General features: G+C 46.0%; 1 long non-coding RNA gene across 2 annotated transcripts; it reads right to left on the bottom strand.

The window, feature by feature from the left end:
• Positions 1 to 745: 745 nt before the first annotated feature.
• Positions 746 to 20934, bottom strand: LOC311600744. Of its 2 annotated transcripts, none has more exons than XR_014780348.1 (4): positions 20713 to 20934; positions 20071 to 20142; positions 18515 to 18654; positions 746 to 16189 (listed from the first exon to the last, which is right to left on the bottom strand). It is a non-coding gene; the product is annotated as an uncharacterized lncRNA (long non-coding RNA). The 2 variants fall into 2 exon arrangements; XR_014780349.1 differs by having other exon boundaries at positions 18515 to 18641.
• Between the last annotated feature and the right edge of the window lie 1408 nt (positions 20935 to 22342).

The raw sequence follows: 22342 nt of genomic DNA, 5'->3' as shown, positions 1-22342 counted from the left end.
TAAATGAGATGTATACAGCATACAGGGTGGTGAGTAAGCTAAAAATGTCCAGCACACTAATGGACTCTTTTGTGGCAATATATTGCTCTGTATGTCCAGCCTTTGCATCCACAGACAAAATGGACAGGGTTCTCCTTTCCATAGCTTGTATCATATATGACTATAAATTCAAAATAATCTTTAAAGGAAGCTTGTGTAACTATAGAACGCTAACATAGTCTGGGAGCGAAGTGGGAGAGCCTGATCTACTGGGGCAGTGAAGGAGACCATCTGCACAGGAAGTGCTACTGCAGCTGAGGTGAGGGTTGGACAGGACACCGAGGCTCTGGGTAGAGACGGCACAAGCCCAGGCTTTAAGGAGTGAAAATACCCTTTCCTCAGACACTCGCATTCTTTAGGTAAAAATCTGGTGTGGCTCTCAGACATGCTGCCCAGACACAGAGCATCACTGGGAGGGAAGGGAAAAAACTAGGTGGTGGATGATTCCTGAGAGAGAAGCTTGGCGCACCAGCCCAGTGTCAGTGTCACCAATGAGGAGAGGTTTTGAAAACAACAAAAAATGTGATCATGGAGCTCTCTCCCTCCCTCCCTCCCTCCCTCCCTCCCTCCCTCCCTCCCTCCCTCCCTCTCTCCCTCCCTCTCTCCCTCCCTTCTTTCCTCCCTCCCTCGCTCCTCCCTCCCTCCCTCCCTCCTTCCCTCGCTCCTCCCTCCCTCCCTCCCTCCCTCCCTGCCTCCCTCTCTCCCTCTGGCTCTCCTTTCCCTCCTTCCCTCCTGAGTCTTCCTTTCCCTCACCTTTTTGTTCTCTAAATAGATCTTGGACCTTTTTTTTTTTTAAACTCTCCATCTCCATTCATTCCAGACAACAGGAAATTTTAGAAAAAGAAATCAATGCAAAAGCCCAGGTGACCCCAGATGATTGCAGGTTTGTGTTCCCTGTCTGGAGGTGCCCACAGGAGAAAGTAAAGTATCAAGTGACTGCCAGGGAATTCAGTGGGTGTGAAAGGCGCCCTGTGGAAGTCATACCAACCATCCCTGGGCCTGAGGCAGGCACATCACTCAGGCATTTCCTGGGAGGCAGATGCAGAACCCAGGCTCCCTAAACTCACAAGTTAATCAAATATCCCCTTAAGATGTGGCACACTGTATAATCAATAGCACTTCTGAGCTGGAAGGGGTCTTGGCAATCAATCCACACAGCTAATTTTACAGAAGAGGAAACTGAGGCTTGGAGGCATTTGCTGCCTGGCTCCGGATCTCACAGTTAATTATGAGCAGAAGTGGAATACAGGTTTCAGGCTTTTGTGTCACACCGAGCCTCTAGGAAATGCTGCGCTCCTGATGAGCATGTGATCATGGGCACTAAGGCGACCTCCATCCTCCCTGTGCTCTCCCTAGGGGTCCACCGGAAAGAAAGCCCAGTGAGGCATTGAGTACAAGCCTGCAAGGACAAGGAAAGTGCCCAGGAGGTGATGCCAGATAGGGGTGTCAAAGTCAACAAAACCCCAGAGGAGGCAAAGCAGATGCATGGGTGCTAAATAATACATCAGAGTGGAAAGTGCTGAAACCCAATATCCTGCAGAGAAAGAAAGCAATAAAAAGCCAGCATTTCACACCACTGAGCTGTGAAAAAAAGCCTCAGGAATTGAATACCCCTGGATCCATGGAAAGGAGGACTGAAGGGCAGCCTGAAAACAGGGGACAGGGGATAGTTTGCATAAGGAATACTTTGAACCTGCTACAGCCCAGCCAGGTAGCCAGCCCACTCTTCAAGCTCCACAACCCCAGACACCTAACTCTTCCTAAGGTGCTCAGAGGCAGGGCCTGAGACGAGGTCACTTGGGTGTGCAGTTTACCTAGGAATACAACCCCACCAAGAGGAGGTAATGGAGCTGAAGCAATGGAAGCATCCGGCATGGGAAGCCACAGTCAGAGGCACTACCACAGTAGCCAGGATGTGGGTACTCTGTGAATGGGGCTCCAGGTCATTTTCTTGGCCCAGGGGCAAGTGCCTCCCGAGGGGATGAAAATGAGATCCCCAAGTCTCCAACAGGATTACTGAGCTGTTAGATATGAATTCAGGAATTCTCGGAAGAGTGGAAGACATATAAAAGGGGACCAAAGCAAGTCTTTTCTAAAAATCTCCACATTAAATAAATAAATAAATAAATAAATAAATAAATAAATAAACCCTTCTCAGGGTATGCCTCTGCTTGCCAGACGTGTACCTCCAAAGAGGCAACTGGAAGGCCTCCTAAGAGAAACAGGCTAGCGGAAGATGAAAGACCCTCAAAGACCAGTAAGACCAGTATAGGTGGCTTCACCAACACAGTGACCAGCTCCTATAGGTGAGTAGAGCACTTGCACTCAGCAAGGTTTAGATCCCAGTCTCCCTTGTCCTTTGGTATCCTCGATTGGTAGACAGGAAGCACCAGCAAAGGTAGAGGCTAAGTGGTGCCTTAAGGGCAGAGGTCACTTTCCACTGACGCTCTTGTATACAGAGCAAGCATTCTGATGCTTGTTTCTCTTTGCCTTTAATACTGCAGAAGGACCAACGATTCAATTCAAGGTGCAGAGATAATAATATTAATGGCATCTTCAAATTCTGGAATCAAAGTAGGATCCCATTCATGATGGGAGTGAAATTGAGAAGGATGCTGAACTCTGATGCTCAGTCTTCTCCACAGAAAAATGGGAACCCTAAGCACTGGTGCTGCTGGTGCTCTTGCCTACAAGTAAGGCACTTCCTTCACTCAGGGCACCATTCCTAGTGGACGCATGTAAAGAGCTACCCCCTGGGTGTTTGTGTGTGTGCCCAACACGCCCAATCAAAAAAGCCCTATTTATCTGGCTGCCATGGAATGTTGAGTATACCACAGCTCAACTGTCCTCCAGTGAGGGAACTGGAGCCTCAGTGAATCCTGCTGGCTCCTGGAGAAGCTTCCTCCAAGCTTCCCATGGGTGTGGCCCCACTGTACTTCCAGACCAAGTTTAGGATTAAATTAGGCAAAATTATAGCCCATCTACATTTCTGTTTGTATTTCAATTCAATAAATATTTCCTAAGCACATAAATTTTCTGTGCTAAATACCATAAATGCAAAGATGTCTACAAGAGACATTTTCATTTATAAAAGATGCAAAAGTGCTGTTTTATTCTCTGTGTTCTATGCACAAACCTCCCTTTCTTCGCCACCTTAATCACACAGTATATCTTTTCCGATATCTAAACCCTGTCTCTTTGGCCCACTAGCATAAGCACTTCTCAAGTTTGCTGTGTCTTGCCACATAATGACTTCCTGAAATCTCTCCTGCATTGGGCCTCTGGCTTCTCTCACTCTTTTCCTCTACCTCCTGCCTTCTGACTGACACGGCCTGTTTCCCTCTGCCATGGGAGAACATTTATGAAATACAATTGTTTGTGAGAACTTCGCTGTGTTCAGGGGTCCTGTGTCCACCTCTGGATCTCCCTATGAGCGTGGGATACAGTATGAGGGAGAGCTGAGAACTCTGCAGTGGTGGCTGAGCCTGTGGAGGGCAGAGGGCTCATGACATTGTCTTCCCAGGTTCACAAGAGACAAATCAGCCTGGGCCTGCAGGGCTCTCGCTACCTGAGTGTCACGGGATGGAAGTACATGTCCCTTTGGCTACAGAAGAGCTTCCTTTCTCAGATGGAAAGAGGGCCAAAAGGTGGGTGGATGTAACTAGAAAAAAAAAAAACGATCAGGCAGCCTGCCCACAGAGCACTCATGCAGCCAGGACGCCTGACCCACAGCTACACCTCAGTATGGAAATATACCATGAGCCATTGCGTGGGATGAGGTGTACACCACAGCTGCATGAAGGCTTTCCTAAGGCCTGGCACTCATTTCTCTTCCTCTCTGCTTCCTTTTCCTTCTATTCCTATCACCCTTGCTTACTGTCTTTTCTACCTCTCCCCCCTGCCCTTCTTCCTAGCCTGCTATGGCTCTCATCTTCCTAACCCTCTCTGTGTCGGCCTGAGGACCTCAGTCCCCTCCTGAGGCTCTGCTCCAGCTCCTCTCCCTCTCATGCTGGGTCACAGATGCTCTTGTTTCCACCTTGATGCCAAAAACACCCACTGAAGGCTCTGTGCATGCCAAGTGCACAGGCGAGGTTATGAAGCACGGACTAGCATCCCCTGTGAGTACGGTGTTATTCTAAAATTGTCTCATAATAGCTCTGCAGCTTCAAGAGGTGTGTAAGAGGGCGGAGAGTTGGCTAAGTCAGTAAAGCTTTAGTGTAAAAGTAGGAAGACATGAGTGAATCTCCAGCTCCCCAAAGCCCAGTGTGGTAGTGAGCATGTTTAATCTTAATCCTGGATCCACAGAGCCAGTAAGAGACCCTGTCTCAAGATGGACAACAATTGAGAAAGATATGTAAGATTGATTTCTAGCCTCCACACATGTGCACATGGAGTCTTATGCACATGTTCACACACTCACATGAACACATACATGCCTATTCAAAACCAAAAGTGCTTAACTTCTCCACGTTCCATTTTCTTAGCCATGAGATGGGCTTCAGATACAATGCCTACTTGAGAAGGTGCCAATGAAAGCACATGGCATGATTTTCATTACACACACACACACACACACACACACACACACACACACACACACACTGCATCACGGGATAACAGTACCGTTGACTGATGTATCAACACAGCATTACCTCCTCAAACCGATTCTGAACTTACTCATAAAATGACCATACTAACACCATGGGACACTTGATGACTTTGAGCCTGCATCCAGGAAGCTGGGCAGGCTCTATCTAGCATGTAAATGCTGATCATCCTCAGGGACACAGGGAAGAGCCCCAGCTGCATCAGGCATGTGCTTCAACACATCTCAGTTGCACATCTCCTTCCCATCCCTGGCTGAGCAAGACTCGGGCAGTTCTTCTGGAGAGGCCAGCAATATACCTAGGAGCCCTACTCCTAATAAAGATCTGATTTTGAGCTACAAGGTCCAGGTGCATCCTGTCTCTCTCCAACGCAAGGTGGGGCTTAGAAACTACCAAAGCTGGATGCTTGACCCCAACAGGCTGCAGCCAAGTTTTGCCTAAGGTCTCATACAGACTGATTTTTAGCTAGCGCTTTGTGTTCATCAGGGCCAGTGAGCACTTTTTCCCCAGCAGAGAACTGGGGTCAATGGCCCTGCCTCAGTCATGATCTTTTAGGAGATTCCTGCCTTTCCTGGACAAGTTCTTGGGAACTGCTTATGTTCGTTGTTTTTCCTGGAACTAGGAATTCCCTTTCTGTGATGAGACAATGCAGCCTTCTGATCTCCTTCCAGCAATCTACATATGCCAGCAAAGCAGAGCGCTCCACGTCTCCTAAGCTGGCCACGGCTTACAAACCTGGACGTGCAGGTGGGCTCTGCTCACACAGTGATGTTAACGGCGATAATGGTTTGAATGACTCTTGGAATGTTTCAAAACATTTCCTTACCTGTGCTTGCTTCATACTCGGGTGAGAGCTGAGAAGATGACCCTAATTGCATTGGACTTTAGGCCATCTGTGATTAAATGGTGGTTCAAAGAAGCCACCTGACTTTCCTGAGACCACACACACAGCAAGTTAAAGAGGAAGCTGTAGTGTAGCTGCGGTCTCCTGGCTTCTCATCACATCTTGCTCTTTGACCCTATGACTTATGTCAGTAGCATCTTCTACCCATGTTCATGGAGAGTCCCGGGACTCTAGAGCATGGATAATTTTAGAGGGTCCTCGGAGAGCATGAAGTCATACTAAGGGAGAAAATAGGGGAAAAAATAGCCAGAGTATATGTGGACACTTGGAATAGCAGGTTGACTATAGCAACTGGAAAGACAGCTCCTGAAAGTGAGTTCAGAGAAGGGCTGCCTCCTGTACCTGGGTTAAAGAACCCCCCACCAAGTGAAAAAGCAGGTGATCTGAACTTTGACCTGACATGGTCAGTCAATGATCTTTGTGGTGATCTCTGAAGTGATAAAAAAAACAAAAACAAAAACAAAACACCACTACAGCCACTCCCTCTATGAGCTACATCCCAAATATCTCACATACTGCAGTTTTCAGCAAAGTCCTGGTCAAACCCAGAGAGGTGTAAGACATCGCCCATGCTCCCAGGGGGCAGAGAACATCCATGGCGAAGCAGGGTTCATGTAAGAGATGTCTACCAAATCCTTGAGTGGGGGCTAATGTGGAAAATGGGACTTGTGAAGGAGGGGGTGAATCTACATCAGTGGGGAGGTTGAGACTGGCCAACCTGAGAATATGACAGCCAGCCAGTTGAGTGTGTGAAGATGTTGGGGAGATGAAACTCCAGGACAAGAGAGTTGGAAGAGCTCTCCTGACTTGCAAGGGGTGGGGAGCAAAGACTGACCTGGCCTCGGCAGGAGCCTGCCAGAGCTCCTTGGCTCTCTCCATACCTCTACCTTTAAAATGGCACCCAAACCAGGACCACTGGGGCCTTCCTTGATTGGGATCTATCTGTGTGTGATTTCCTATAATGGGGCTAAGTTCTCAGGTGCATAGATAAGAACATTAAAGTGATAAAGTTCAGGACCACTGGATGCCACCTGCAGGGGACAGGTTTACAAGACAGCATGAAGGTTTACATCTTCATTTTTCTGTTTACACACTTCATTTTTCCGTGTGTGCCCATGCAGCTTTCATAGCTCTGGCTCTCCCAGCTCTGCCGTCCCTGCCCTCTGTCTTCCACCTCCCTCTTACTGGCTGCATGTTGCCTTCAGCTGTGAGCAAGCAGCCCGGGTGCCCACCAATGTGTTTCACATCCCCCCCCCCCCAGGAAGCGGAGAGTCCGCCAATGAGTCCTCCCCAGCTCTAAGATTGTGTTTGTTCTTTCTAGCCTGTCATGTCAGCAGCAACTGCATGGGTCATATGGGGTGCTAGGCAGAAAGGACGGAATGTGAAACAGATTCCCTAAGCAATCACGATAGAGTGTCAATCAAATGGATGTGCAAATGTCCCCAGCAAGAAAGTCCTTTGGTAATGTGCCCAGGAGAGATATGGCAGTATCACTGGTAGCTCTATTTGTAGCTTTCTGAGAAGCCACCATGTGTCAGCAGCCAGCTCTTATTATGGCTGTATCCACAAATCACTCACAGTGCATAGGCTACAGAGGGCCGGCAGACACTCCCCTTCCATTGTTGGACAGAACGCAAAGCCTCTGGTGTAACAGCCACCCTCCTGCATCTATGTGAAGGTGAGACGGGTTGAAGGGCAGGAAGTACAAAGCACATCAGGACATGCCTCGCCTTGGACCACAACAGCAGAGATCCCATTGCTCACTCAACCACGCCACAGGAAGAGCCAGGGCCACCAGGAGATGATGTGACCTTGAACTCGAAGAAGAAAATGACTTTGCTCTAGGCCACCTCTCAGGAAGCCAGGAACTTCAGCCACAAACCAGGCACATAGACATTGCTCCTCTGAGCCTGGCAACTGCCACTCACAGTACATTGTTCATAAGATGATGGGAGCACACTGTCATAGACACAGAAGCTCGGTGTCCTGCAGACCCAGGCAGAGGCTGGGAAATGCAGCTGGGGAGGTCTGCTTGACCCCTCAGCACAGTGAAGACACACAGCTTCTTTGTGTGGAAGAACAAGCAGCAGCATGACCCTTAGCCAGAACTGTGGCTGAATACGGGCTGGGAAAAGGTGGCCCAAGACAGGAGAGGAAAAAAAAAAAAGTGCTCTAGGAACCAGACCTTTGAGGCTTGCGTGTACCTATAGAGGTCCTGAAGAGGCACACTGCCATCACCCGTCACCTGTGGGTAAAGGGGGTAAAGCATGAGAGGAAACACAGACCGTGTCTAGCTACACACTGGTAACAAGACAATCTGAATCCCAAGCAGGAATCAGCAGGCAGCTAGGCACATAACACTCCTACTATCAGAGACTCAAGGCTGCAGGTCCTGGGACAGACTAGGCTGACCAAAAATTGGCACAGACATTCAGCTTATTGTGAAGCAAACCCGTAGGGGACATTTAACCCAAACTTCGAGTTTCGACACAGAATTAATACATCAGTGTACCATTTAATGCTAATACAGGAGAGGTTTAAACTCCACTACTTTAAATTCTATTTCCTAGTGATTAATTGGGTTTGACCACAATCGATACTTTCATCCCAAAGGAAGGGATTATAATTTGGATAGAGAGAACAATTTCACACAGTAATGAGTGATACAGGTCTGTCTGTGGCCAAATATTGCCACGGATAACATGTGTTTCGCGGTGGGCAGCCAGCAACAGTCACAGTGTGCCCATGAGAAGATAACACAAGGCCAGCTCAGGACACAGCAGTGGCTACCTCCTTCACCTGCTGTAAATGCTTCTCTTTCCATCAGGGACCCTGACTTCCCAGAATCCCCAAATGACACCCACAGGGTCCTTGTGCTCATGAGTCATGTTACAGAGGAGGTGATCTGTATGCAAATATTCACTGATGATGACATAATGCCAGACGCTGGACTTTTTATCTTACAGGACAGAGCTAGACAATGGTTTAATGCTTTTCACAATTAATGGGTGAGCCCCCACAACATCCTGTGTCACTACAGAGAATGCACGGTGGCCTCATGACCATGAGTGGCCACCAATCCCCAGTCTTGGCTGCCAATCATGTTTTCTATCCACCAGCCCTTCACGAGCAACACAGTGGAGACCTGTGGGTGAGAGACTGCAGATCTTGCACTGGAAAAGCATGGACTTGGCAAAGAGTCCAAGGTCAGAGCAGGGCTAACACAACCAGCCCACCACTGCACAACCTGCCTGGCACATTTCTGGACAGCCTGATCATCCAGTGACACAGTCATTTGGGCAGCAGGTCAGCTGGAGACAGACAAGTCAAAGCAGATGCTCCCAGAAGTCTCTGTATCTCATAAGCTGGCCTTAACCAGCAACACAATCTATTAAGATCCATCCATGAGTAAATACATATATTTACTCATCATTATCTGTGTACTTTTGTACCATCCACTCTACAACTCAGGCCCACGGGCACTGTAGGCAAGCACTGCTAATAACCCACAACCCAACTAAACCAAGAGATTAATGGTGCACAGAGATAAGGTTAGGAATCAAGGTATGGTTACTGTTGGAGCCAAGTACAGGGGGAAGAAGAGAGCACCCTGAAGGCCAAGTGACAACAATGAGCCAGGATGGCTGAAAAGACTCTGAAAAGATGAGGCAGAGTGTGAAGTTCAGATATTCAAACTGAGGAAACAGCATTGCAAACTGTTTTTCCTCTCAAGGATGATGGTATCTATAGGAACATGGAAGGAGGACGGGAGATGCAGGAAGGTGATTCCCAGGGAGAGGGTCTATGAGAAACACATCCAGCTACGTCTCCAAGGCTAAGGATTTTCTGAGGATGCTTGCACATCAGAGAACAAGGAGGGACCAAGCTGGGATATACCTGAGGCCTGGATATGTCTGTGATTCCCAGAATGAAGTGAGGTGGGGCCCCTGTGCCCACACTGGGTAAATCCCTGCCTAAGAAACGGCAGTGTTCTTTGCCCAAGGGCAATTCAGAGTCCATCAAGGATGGCTGGGATTCACAGCAAGCTCATGTGTCTGGGTAGATTTGAGCTGGTGTCTGGAATGGACACTACTCAAAATTAATTGCATGAGTGACTCATTCAGTATGAGGCACTTCGTCATTGGGTCCTTTAATAGGGGAGACTGAAACATAGTTGGGTACTTGAAAGTATCCCTGTCTGAGAACAGCTGGAAACAGCAGGGATCAAAGCTTCATAGCAGTGGCATTGGCCACGAAAGAACACAGGGAGAGGAGATGGCTTAGAATGACCCAACACAGGTATATCTGGACCAGGACTCCAGTGCCCAGCCTTGGGAAGGAAGGAGGAAACACGGCTGTTGTCATGCCTTCATTTGGCTGCCACTCATAGCTTGTGTGCCTAGACACCATTGAACTTTCCCAAACAGAGTGAGGTCTGGCCTGTGTTACCTCACATGAGGGGTCACTGTCACAGTGATGGATGTGCCCTAGTTTTGAGGACAGCAGAGCCTATTATAGTTGACTAGGATTTACAGGCAGGAGAAAGTTGTCAGGGTTATTTTTTAAGGAAAATCTTTTGTGCAAAGACCTGATCTCCTATCAGCTAATGAACTTGGCACAGGGCTTTCTAGGAAAGGGTGCCTAGGGCACAGTTCAGTGTCTCTGGGGTTTTTGATGTATAAAACCAATGTGATGTTGAGAAGAATTGCAATAGTAAGGACCAAAGGGACAGCCTCACAGAGCATAGCCATGCATGACATACAGGGAGAGGACAGCATCCCCCAAAAAGGTGAAAGAGCTCTTGTGAAGTATACATAGTCTGCGATGCCTTAGCAAAACATCCTCTAGATCTGTGGTCCTCAACCTTGATAAGGCTGCAACACTTTAATATAGTTCTCGTATTGTGGTGACCCCCCAACCATAATATTATTTTTGTTGCTACTTCATAACTGTAATTTCGCTACTGCTATGATTTGTAATGGAAATATTTTTTTGACCTAAAGGTTTGCCAAAAGGATCACAACCCAGAGATTGAAAGCCACTTCTCGTGACACGTGGAGGAGCAACCTCTGTTGTGTCTCTTAGTTTCCTGTGATACTCTACCATCAGATCTGACCACAGAAGGGAGGGAAGGCTACATGGCTCTTGGTTCAGACTCTTTAACTCTATCTCCTTTCCACATGAGCTCAGGTAGCCTCTCCACCACAAGCAGTCAGACATGCAACAGGAAAGACTTTCCCAAATGGGTTTCTCTTCTACCTATTTCATCTGGAAATAGCTCTATACACATTTTGTATAGTGTGGAATTTATTTCATCTGGCATATGTGCTACATTCATGTCAATGATGTTCTGAGGATCGATGAGATGCCAATGAAGGATATCAAGTATTTTCCTCTGTCAATATCCACCTGTATACTTTGATTTTCAGAAAATCTGATCATAGACAAATGCTAATGACAGCCAAGTTCTGGGCACACATGGACTCCGCTGCCTCAGCCCTAAAGAGAACAGCTACAGGACCATCCATAGTGGCAATGTACCCAGTCTAAAGTATCAACACAAAAACGCCAAGAAAAAACAATATACTGAAAATAGCCAAGGGCAAAGGTGGGCCCTGAAAAAACCCAAACTAAAAGTGAAAATCCCCAGGTTTAACCATACATGACCACAAAATGCATGGACCAAAACCAAGAAGAGACGTGCTCCCAGATCTAACACTGATCTTCATAATGCCCAGGCACAAATATATAAGACAAGTGTGCCAGGGCCAAATCCCAAAATGAAAGAGGGTTGTACCAAACAAAATTGTGTACCTGGGCCAAGAGGTAATCCTGCAGAAGCCCAGGCCCAAAGCAAAACAGATGGGAGCCTAGGACAGCCCTTGAATCTGATAAGTCCAAGAGAGATGATATATGGACCTGGGAAAATAATACCTTAAATTAAATAGGTCTGGGCCAATCCAGGAAATGTCTGGGCCAAATCCTAACCTTGAAAAATACAGGGTCCAAAACAAAGAGAGAAGTGAGCCTGGACCAGTCTCTGGACCTTAAAATGCTCAGGCCCCAAAAAGCTGATCTACAGGTGCTGGGGCAATCCATTAGATGAAAGAGGCATGGCTTAAACTTAAAAGCAAAAGGGGGCGGGGGCGGGGAGTGCCTGACCAAACCTAACCCTGAAGCAGCCTGGACCTAAAGAAAGACAAAATGAGGGCCTAGGTCAGCCGCTGATGCTGAACAAGCTAGGGCCCAAAGGGAGATGATATGTAGGCCTAGAAAATTCCTGAAGTGAAGGAGGCCCAGGTTAAACCATGAAAAAATATGTTCCCAAGACCAAACCCTAACCCTGGAGAAGCCCGGGCCCAAAGCAAGAAGCAATGTGGATCTGGGCCAAATCCTGACCCTGAAGAAACCCAGGCCCAAAGCTAGGAGAAATATGGGCCTGGGCCATCCCCTGAACCTCAAGATGCCTGGGTACAAAAAGAAATGACATATAGGCCTGAGATAATCCCTCAAATAAAGAGACCACAAAAAGGAATGTGAATGGGGCCAAACCCTATCCCTGGAATAAGGCTGGGCCAAAGAGAAGAAGTAATGTGTGCCTGAGCCAATCACTGACCCAGAAGAAGCCCAGCCCCAAAGCAAGAGATGGGAGCCTTGGCCAGTCCATGAGTCTGAATGAGTCCAGGACCAAAGAGATGATACATGGGTCTGAAAAAAATTCATCAAATTAAAAAGGTCCAGGTCAAAAGAAGAAGAGGAGTGTGTCTAGGCAAATCCCTAACCTTGAATCCTGGACCCCCCCCCCCAAAAGAGATGTGGGCCTAGGCCAAACTCTGACCCTGAAGATGCCTGGACCCAAAGCAAGAGGAGATGTAGGCCTGTGTCAAGCTAACACTGAAGTCTGGGCCAAAAACAAGTAATGTGGGCCTGGGCCAAATCTTAACCCTGAAGAAAACTTGACCCCAGTGCTCAGAGAGATATGGACCTGGGCCAATCCCTGAATTTAAAATGCATGGACCCTAAAGGAGACTTTATACAGTCTTGGGACAATCCCTCAGATGACTGAGGTCTGGACAGACTAAGGAAAAGAGTGTGTCTGGGCCAACCCCTGACCCTGAAGAAGCCTGGGCCCAAACAATGAATATGTGGGCCTGGGCAAATTCCTTAAATGAAAGAGGCCTGAGTTAAGCCACCAAAAGAAAGTATTCCTGGGCCAAACTTTAAATATGAAGAAGCCTAGGCCAAAAGCAAGAAAAAATTGGCCAATTCCTGACCCTAAAGAAGCCTGCCCCCACCCCACCCTCTGCCAAATGAATATATTTGGACTTGGGCAAATTCCTGAAACGAAAGAGATCCAGATCAATCCAAAAAGAAGAGAGTACATGGTCCAAATCCTAACCCTGAAGAATGCTGGACCCAAAGCAAGAAGCAATGTGGGCCTCATCCAGCCCCTAAACCTGAAGATTCCCCGGGCTCAAAGCAAGAAGAGATGTGGGCCTGGGGTAATTTTGAAACTAAAAATGCCTGTGCTCAAAGAAGAAAAACAGAAAAGAAAAAAAAAAGATATGTTGGCCAGGGAAAATTATTTAAATGAAAGAGGCCCAGTCAAACTGAGAAATGGAGTGTGCCTGGGCCAAACCCTGGGCCTAAAAAGCCCAGGCTCAAAGCTAGAAAAGATGTGGGCCTAGGCCCATACCTGACTCACAAGATGTCCCAGCTCAAAATAGAAGGTACATGCGCCTGGAAAAATCCCACAAATGAAAGACTTTGGACAAAATCAAGAAAAAGATTGTGCCCAATGGAATTCAGGCCCTGATTTCCAGCCCAATTGCTAAAGTGAAATAATTCTGGATTAACCCCTCACACAGAGAGACCTGGGCCCAAACAAAGAGGAGAACTCTGTGCCCAGGTCATACTAAAGTGACACAACACTAATGGGAGTGAGTACATGAGATACTCTGATCCAAGGACATAATTTCAGTTGATATACTACACCCAATTGGGCATCAGTGCAAACATATGTGAGCTTGTTCATCGATAATTGTGGACTCACCCACAACCCTTTCTGTACTAATATCTGATAAAGGCAGACAGCCTGAGTACCTATTATGTGGATCACACACACACATCGTTCAATCCAGGAAACATCCTCAACACATGTGAGGAAGGATGACGCTCTCATCCTAAAATGACAGAGGTTCACCTAAATAACTTATCAATATAGACATACCATACCAAAAAGGGTGTTATACTGCACCATATAGCTCTCTTAGACAAGAACTTATCTTGACTTCGAATGATTTTTTTTTTTTAAGCAACAAATATTTCTCAAATGTAACTCAGGCCACAGCCTGTTCACCAAGAATCTTAGACTAAACAAAACTTAGTCTAGTTCTATTAACTGACATCCAGACACATCACACCCTCCAAGTAGGGGATCTTGATGATGACCTGATTATTAATATAGTTCCAAGGCCTCAAGGAAACAGACCTCAAAGGAAACTTGGCAGCACCTTGAACCCCAAGTAGCTCGCGCCAATATCAAGTATGTGTGGTCCACATACTCTAAACAACCCAGGACACAATCCCAGCCACAGAGGAGCCAGGTCTTAAAGGCAACAAAGCTCATGTGCCTTCCTCTCCAAAGGATATGGGTATATCATGACCCTATCGTGGTCAGACAGCAGGCATGTTCATGTCAGTTTCTTTTGTTGGATACTAATGTAAGATGGGGGCTGCTTGACCATCTGAGGTCACACTTCAAGTGTGTTTGGACCCCATTTGACTCTATTATCAAGACAGAGGAGTCAGGACCAAAGCACATCCTTGGTTTCAGAGCCACAAGTGACCATTAAACATTATGGGTGGACTTTGTACTTAGGGGTGTGTGGGCCACACCCTCAATTCATCAAGTCTGACCACATGCTATCTGGAAGCCAAGTAATGCAAGAAAAGTTGATGTAAAGTGTGAATTAGCCTACACAAAGTTCTCCAACAAGAATGGACCCACTGTACTAACAACGAGGTTGGTGTTTTAATCATACAAACCCCACCTTCAAGACTTACAGGCAACATGCTCAAACCAGAGGAGAGCCACGGCCACCTCTCAGCCTTCATGTAATCTGGGTCACGTTTGACACACTTTGACCTCGTGTGACCTAGACCACACACTATTCAGAAAGGCTGGGCCATGGGATGATGGTCTAGAGAATGACATAAGGGCAAAAGCCATAAAGTGACATCAAAGAGCTCCTGCCAGCTCCCTGACTACTGAGTACCCTGGGTCCAGCTCATAAATTCAAGGGTGCGTGGGCCACTCTCTTTCTTCATATGACCCTGTACTATGCTCGTTGCCAGGGAGCAAGGACCACAGACCATAGCCTTAAATGGGACAAGGACTCTCCTCATTGGCCAAACGTGGCTATGCCTAAATATCAAGAATGACTGAAGAGCAAGTGGCCTTATTGTGACTTCAACTGAACATTCCCATCCCTGAGCTAGATTGTATTCAACAAAATCCGAGATACATAAACAGGCTTCCTAAGCTGATGACAGCCAATGAATATCAGTGTTAGATGGGGGCTAACTTACCACCACGAAGCCTAAATTTATCTTGAAGGGCTGTGGGCTTCAACCTCTCTTCAACCTCAAACCCAGGAGATATGCACAATTTAGGGGACTCGGGACCACAAAACATGGCCTTCATGATGTCTGAGCCACACCAGAGAAACAGTTTGAGAAGATTTTGGCACCATGGGTGTGTGGGCCATACCCAGTAGCCATTATTTGGCCTGCTGCTGGCTTATCTTTGAGATAACCAGGGCAAAATGCCTCAAGTGTGCAGTAGCCAGGACCAACACCTCAGAGAACAGCTTTGGTGGTCTGATATGTAAGGACAGCCTCACAAACAGGGTGTGGTCCAACTCCTCTTATCTTGATATTCCCTAACCACTCCGTCTTGACCTTTTCCCTCAACCTGAATAGACTGGAAATATAAGTAACCCACTGGATTAAGAATGACATGTAGACAAAATTTTAATGCAAGTGTGAAATGTAAAATCTTGAAATCCCTCCTCTGAAGACATGTATGTTGGCATGTTCATTGGAGACATGTTTGTTGGCATGCTCGCTGGAGACATGTTTATTGGCCATGCTCACTGGAAACATGTTTGTTGGTATGTCCACTGTCTAGACAGTGTCTAGAATTGTCATGAGAGCCCACATAGAAGAAGCCAGAACTTTACCCTGATTTCTATAGATCTCTGCCTACATCTTACATATATAAAACAGCTCTAAAGCCTTGTACTGTTACATTATTCTGTATTGTGCATTCATTCCCTTGAGTTTCCTATATAGTTTTCAATAAATATAAGGCACATCTATTCCTGTGGTTTATCCTGAAATGCTTATTTTGGCCTTTTCCTTTACTTCTTACTGAAAGTTTGCATTCTTTGAAGATTTAAAGGACATACCATGATGGTTTCTCAAAATCAGCAAGTGTGCTAACTAGCACAACTCCTCACCCACTGTCTCCTTGTGTGTAAGCATAGATCTGTATGACCAATCCACACTCTAAAGATCAGTGAACCTCTGTCCATGGTTTGTGTCTTAGCCTTTAGTTGGAGTCTCCCAAGGAAAACTAAAAAAGAAAAAGAAAAAAAAAAAGGTCAAGTAGGCAGAGGCCCTTGCCTAAGCTGCTAACCACAAGGACAACATTTCTAAATTGTAGAGGAAGTAACCAGCCAGTTCCAGTGCCAAAATCAGATTAGCATCAATTTTGAGAGAGCATCAGTTAGAGGAACTAGAGACTGATATGTTGCAACTCTTTCTCTGATGACCCTGGGAAGTGTAATGGAAGGTTTGTTGGAGTGTTCTTTAGCCTTCTACATATATCTCTGCCTCTGGATCTTTGTCAATGTACAGTCTCCCCAGTACCCTAGAACCTTCACAGGATTTCTGTGGAAAACATCTGGTAAAGCACTGGCCATTACTTATGGTTGGATTCCTATGATCACGGCTTTTCCTTCCCATTTGGGTCTGATTCGCTCTGTTCCCCATACACACATCCTTTCCCTTTATAGATATCAGGGGCCATCAGGCAGTATGAAAAGAAAGGCCAGTGATCATCTGTTTTACTGTCTTTCCCATCGGCTTTCAGGTAACATCCTAAGGGAGCTCTGAGTTATAGGTACCTGGATGCTACCAGCCCTGAGAAGGGTCTCGCAGACTCTTGAATGCAATGCACTTGGACCAGCATCAGAGCGAAGCATGCTTGCATGCCATTAACACCAGTGTGTTAGCAACAGAATAGGCTTTTCAGGGATAGGATCATGATTCCTGATGATAACTGGGTCATCTTAACCAAAGCTTGTATCATATCTTCTCTTCATTTGCTTATTGATAGGTGGGTTGATGGGGAAACTCCACCATGAGCCTTGGCATGTGCGCATGGAGGTCCTACCACTAAATATGTGGATTTTTGAGTATAGGCTGTAACCTAACAGAAATATTGCACTGGCTAAACCCTGAAATCAAAGGAGCATAGGTGAAATCTAAATGAGAAAAGCCTAGAACGGAGCACGAAAAAAGAGTAGGCTAGTCAGAACACGAACCCATGGCAGCCTATGACACACTGTAAGCCTCCAGAGCCAGGGAATAAACCCTGTCCCTATATAATCCCAGAATGAACCGAGTCTCCAAAGGAGGCAAGAATGTATCCTAAAACCAAAGAACCCAAGCCAAAGCCTCAAACACAATGACGCTGGCACCAGGACCTCTTTTTGAGTTGCTGGTTGTGGGTCAAGAGACTCCCAAACCATTTAAGGTAATGTTTCTGCCGTAGGTCACTCCCCAGAAATTGGAGGCAAGTCCCTGTTACTGGAATCACCAAGCATTTAGGACATGAACTGAGAGAATGTGGGCTGGTCCTCCCCCATGAGGACTAGCTTTCATAGTCCTAGCAGGGGCAGTAGATGCTAACATGGGAGGGAAGAATCAATCATGGTGCTTATTAACCACAAAATCACAAACATCATGGGGTCTCCTAAGGGCATAACATTGCAGTCATATCTGGAAATAACTGGTCTATGTATTTGGACTTAAATTAAGCCTTCCTCAACCCGAGGGAAATACTGCCTGTTACCTGAATCCTAGCTAATTACCCATGGCTAATGCAGTCATGGCTCTTATGGCATAATCCACTACTGATACTTTATTCAACCAATGTAATTCCTGACTGCATTCCCCAATGGCTGTAGGACAGAAGTCACCTAGAAATAGTGTGGAAGCTGTATCTATGAAACCACAACAACATGGCTGCCCAAATGAGACCTAACCAAGGACAATAACATTGCACATGCTAGTGTGGATTGGGGAAATCCTCATGGAGGCTCATCCTGAGACAAAGAGCTACAGGCAACTAAGCACTGCTGGGAGACAGAGAATGTTCAGACCTGAAGATGTACACACACAGGCATCACTGAAAAGACTCCACACATTACCAGCATAGATTTATGCATTTTCCATAGATAAGTATCAATTTTTTAAAAAGTGATCATAAATTTTAGAGGGAGTAGTGTAGTGAAACAGTAAGAAAATAAGAAGGTGGTATGGGGAAGTGGTGTGATTTTATTTTAATTTTAAAAACTAAAATTTTAGGAACTATTTAATGGAAGTCTTAGGTTTGGGTCAATACTCAATATTATTTTATACAATGTAATCTATTTTAGTTTGACACTGCTGCCTCTAGTCCTAGATTTCTGTTCTCACGAGGAGTTACTATCACAGCCATTACAACGTCCTGTTGAATAATCTGGTTCTGTGGGGGATAGGGAGCTCTACCCTCAGCCTTTAAATGAGCTGACATCGCAGTGCACAATGCTCTATCCTTTCTTACAACCCCCATGCCACCCACACATTTCCCCAAGCCCCATCTCTATATTGATCTCCAGGCCTATTCTTCTACCTTCATCTAGAAGGAAAGCAACACAGAAGGCTCCAGGCACGCTCCGCTTCTCCCTCCATCAGCAGAACCCTTGTCTGGCTTTTCTTCAGATTTGTCCAGGTCCCTGAGGCTTTCGGACTCCAGAAATCTAGGAATTAAACCTATAGTACGTTTTATTTCAATGACCAAAGGAAAGTAGACTTACGTGTGACATTCAACTATTTTCCCACATCTCAGATGCACGTGACAGTGCTTTTTACATAGTAAGCCATTTTTCACTGTTTAGGAAAATCATGTGGTAAGTTGGTTCATGTCAGGAATAAATCTTTTGAGATGTATAAAATTCACTGGGGAGAAAGCAATGAAATGCAATGCTCTGGCTAGATCAAGGAAATGTCTACACCATTTCATGTTATATGCCAACTAGGACCTTCAGTGCCCCAATCACAGAAGACTTCACATGGTTTTCAATATCCAACATTTCTAACTGTTTAATCATTCACTATTTTGTCCTTTTCAGATATCTGTTTTGATTTCTTGTGATCAGGTGTGGTAGTTTGAATGCAATTGGCCCCCGTAAGCCTGTAGGGAGTAGCGCTACCAGGAGGTACAGCCTTGTTGAAGGAAGTGTGTCACTGTGGGAATGGGCTTGGAGATCTCCTATGCTCAAGCTATGCCCAGTGTGGCACACCGTCTCCTTCTGCTGCCTGCCAACCAAGAGGTAGAACACTCAGCTCCTTCTCTAGCCCCATGTCTGCCTGGACACTGCCCTGTTTCGTGCCATTATGACAATGCACAGAATCTCTGAAACTGTAAGCCAGATGCAATTAGATGTTTCTCTTTATAAGAGACGCCATGGTTATGGCATCTCTTCATAGCCATGAAACCCTAACTAAGACACCAGGTATCAGGGCTTAGGCTACCCTGGCCTTGAACCCACATCACTCTTATCATCTCTGTCCCTCAAGTGATGAGATTCAGGGACTACTGTGCCTGTATCTATTCCTAACATCTGCAATAAGAGCTACATCTACAGATGAATGCACATTAATGCCCAGGGCTTGTATTTTTCCCACCTGATCTCAATGTGGAAGGTTGTTAATAATAAAGATCAAGAACAAGCGGAGCATCAACACATCCAAAAAAAAAAAAAAAAAGGTCTTCTGCCTATCTACCCAAAGGTTACACAGATGAGTGTTATTTATGTTGGGCACTGAAGAAGGATGGGCCAAACAAGAGGATAAATCATACTGATTCTATAAGGAAGGTGGCCTCTATATGAGGCTTTTCAAATCAGCCAAGGCATATGGTTGGCTTATTAGAACAGTGTGCAGGTGGCTTTTCTGTTAGCTCTGCGCCTTAGATAATTCACCTGAATAATCCAGGTGTCGGTAGCCGTGCAACAGCACTCATTCTTACAAGGTTCACATGGCATAGAGAAGCAATAATGAATCTTCTTTAAATCAAGTAACTAAGTCACATGAATTTCCATTTTTTCATGTTTTACTCAGGTTCCAAGGTCAAAGTATTTACTCCTCAAAATTGAAAAAAAAAATTCAAAGGGTAATTAAGATTACCTTTTTCCCAAAGCAGATGAAAACATTTGTCAAAAGATTCATTAGGAATCAGAAGCAAGTATTTCATATTTCCTGAAGAAAAAAGAAAATGTTGAACCCATCATCTTTCAAAATTGTCTAGTGCCGTGTGCATAGAACTGAATTCAGTGACAATGACTATCTTGCACTTTTCTTCTAAAAGACAAAAGCTTTTTGAGGATTTCATCCACAAATACATTGTATTTTGATCATATTACCCTTCATTTCTTCCAATTCCTCCCTGATCTCACATACAACTGCCCCAAATAGGTGTCTTTTTCAAATGACATACGGTTGGGTAAAAGAGCAAAGGAAAAATACCCTGACCCCTAACTTGACCCAAAGACCAAGGCCAAGAAAAAAAAAATCCTACCAATCCCTGGACTTGCCCCAAATCAGGCCATATAATCCTTCCAATCCGAGGCCGCCCTGTAAAGCTTCCTCCCCAAAGAAATCCTATATAAATCCTGTCTTCTCCTCAGCTCCCTGTTGCTTCTTGCCCAAGCAGAGGCAGCCACCCTCCTGGGTCTCCCTGCATGCCCCTGCCCAATACATCTCATGTGCGAGCTTTGTGTGACTGTGGTATCCCTTGGCTCCCAGTTGCCAGGATACCTCCCATCAGACCTTTTGCTGGAGCAGCGCTGTTACATTTGTAGTGGGGAAATCTTCCCCTACAGCCAGAGCAGAGCTGCAACACGTCCTGCCTTTTCCTCAGAGCGCATACCTACCAAGGCTGACATTTCATGCCCACATTCCCATGGGCCATCTACTTAGTCATGGACTAAGTTTCACTAAGGCTAACTGTCGACACCAGCACCCAACAGAAAATGGAGCCTTCATCCTTCGGAAGCCACCAACTGCCAACTGCCTCACAGTTAGGGGTGGGGGCCAGGGAACCCCTTTCCCTTCCACAGTAGAATACTGACTGCCTCCATCTTAGAGTTCCAAAGCACAGCAGAGCTGTCAGGTCCAGGATCCCAATCATGATGGCCATGAACTCACCTTCTGAAACACTGAAGCTCCAATGACTCTATTCTTTCTATAAGTTTCTTTGGTCGTGGAGTCTCTTTACAGCAATAGCAAAGAAAGTAAGACCACAGACTCCCATAACATCCACGCCACTATTGTACCCAGAGGTATAGCCTGCCATACTGCTTGTCTTATGCAGCTCACAGCTGGGGAAGACTGTTTGCTGACCACTTCACCAACCTAGCAGTCAGCATAGAAAAACCATCTGTCCAGGACCCATTTGATTTCTCCACGTCGCCTGACCAAAGTGTGTAGTATTTTCAGCAATAGGGTCTTCCCATCGAGCTCTGGTGCACCACTACAAATCAATGGCAGTCGTCTGTAACAATGACCTCTATTTCAGTATTATGTTTTGCTTAAATTGATTGCTTAAAAATATTTTTATTAACTCTTTGAGAATTTCATGCAATGTATTTTGATCATATTTGCCCTACAGTCCTCCCGCCAACTCCTTCCAGATCTACTCTCAGCCCCTTACCCCCAGTTTTGTGTCCTCTTTTTAAAAAAAAATTAAAATAACCCATTGATTTTGATTGGAGCTGCCCATATACCTCTTGGTATGCAGCCGTCCCCCAGAGCACAGTAGACCTACCAGGAGCCATGCCTTTAAAGAAAGCTGACTCCACAGCTCCTCAGCTAGTGATCAGGGCACGGCTGTGCGAGCCCCACCCTCTTCCCTTCCATCTATGCTGTGGTGTTGACTGACTTCATCTTGTACAGACCTTAAATACAGCCGCTGTGTGCTGGAGAGTGCAACAGTCTGGCCATGGCCACTCTGGTCCTCTCTGACCTCTGGCTCTTGCAGTCGCTCCGCTCTTCTGTCAGCGGTCCCTGGTCACAGGGAAGGGGGTGGTGCCCACTTGCACTGGCATTCTTCTCTGCATTTTGACCAGTTGATTCTCTAATAGTCACTCTCCACTGCACAAAGAACATTCCTGCTGAAGTCTGGGAACAGCACTGAGCTGTGGGTGAAAAGATAGAGATTTGGAGGCAGTTGGGTGCTCTGTCCATTTAGTAGGAATAGGTTCACCATGGGCCTGTGAACTCCCCAACTGTGGGCTCATGGCCAGATGTGCAGTACATTTTTTTTTAAGTTAAATGAATTTTCACTGATATATAGTAACAAAAAAAATGTACAGATGAATCTCCTGATACTATGGACAACAGCATGGAATTTCCTCATGAAACAAAGACATAACCTCCATAAGAGCCAGCAATTACACAG

Source organism: Acomys minous (assembly GCF_964271855.1).
Source record: "Acomys minous genome assembly, chromosome: 6".
NCBI classification, from domain to species: domain Eukaryota; kingdom Metazoa; phylum Chordata; class Mammalia; order Rodentia; family Muridae; genus Acomys; species Acomys minous.
This window is presented reverse-complemented; position numbering and strand designations above follow the sequence as displayed.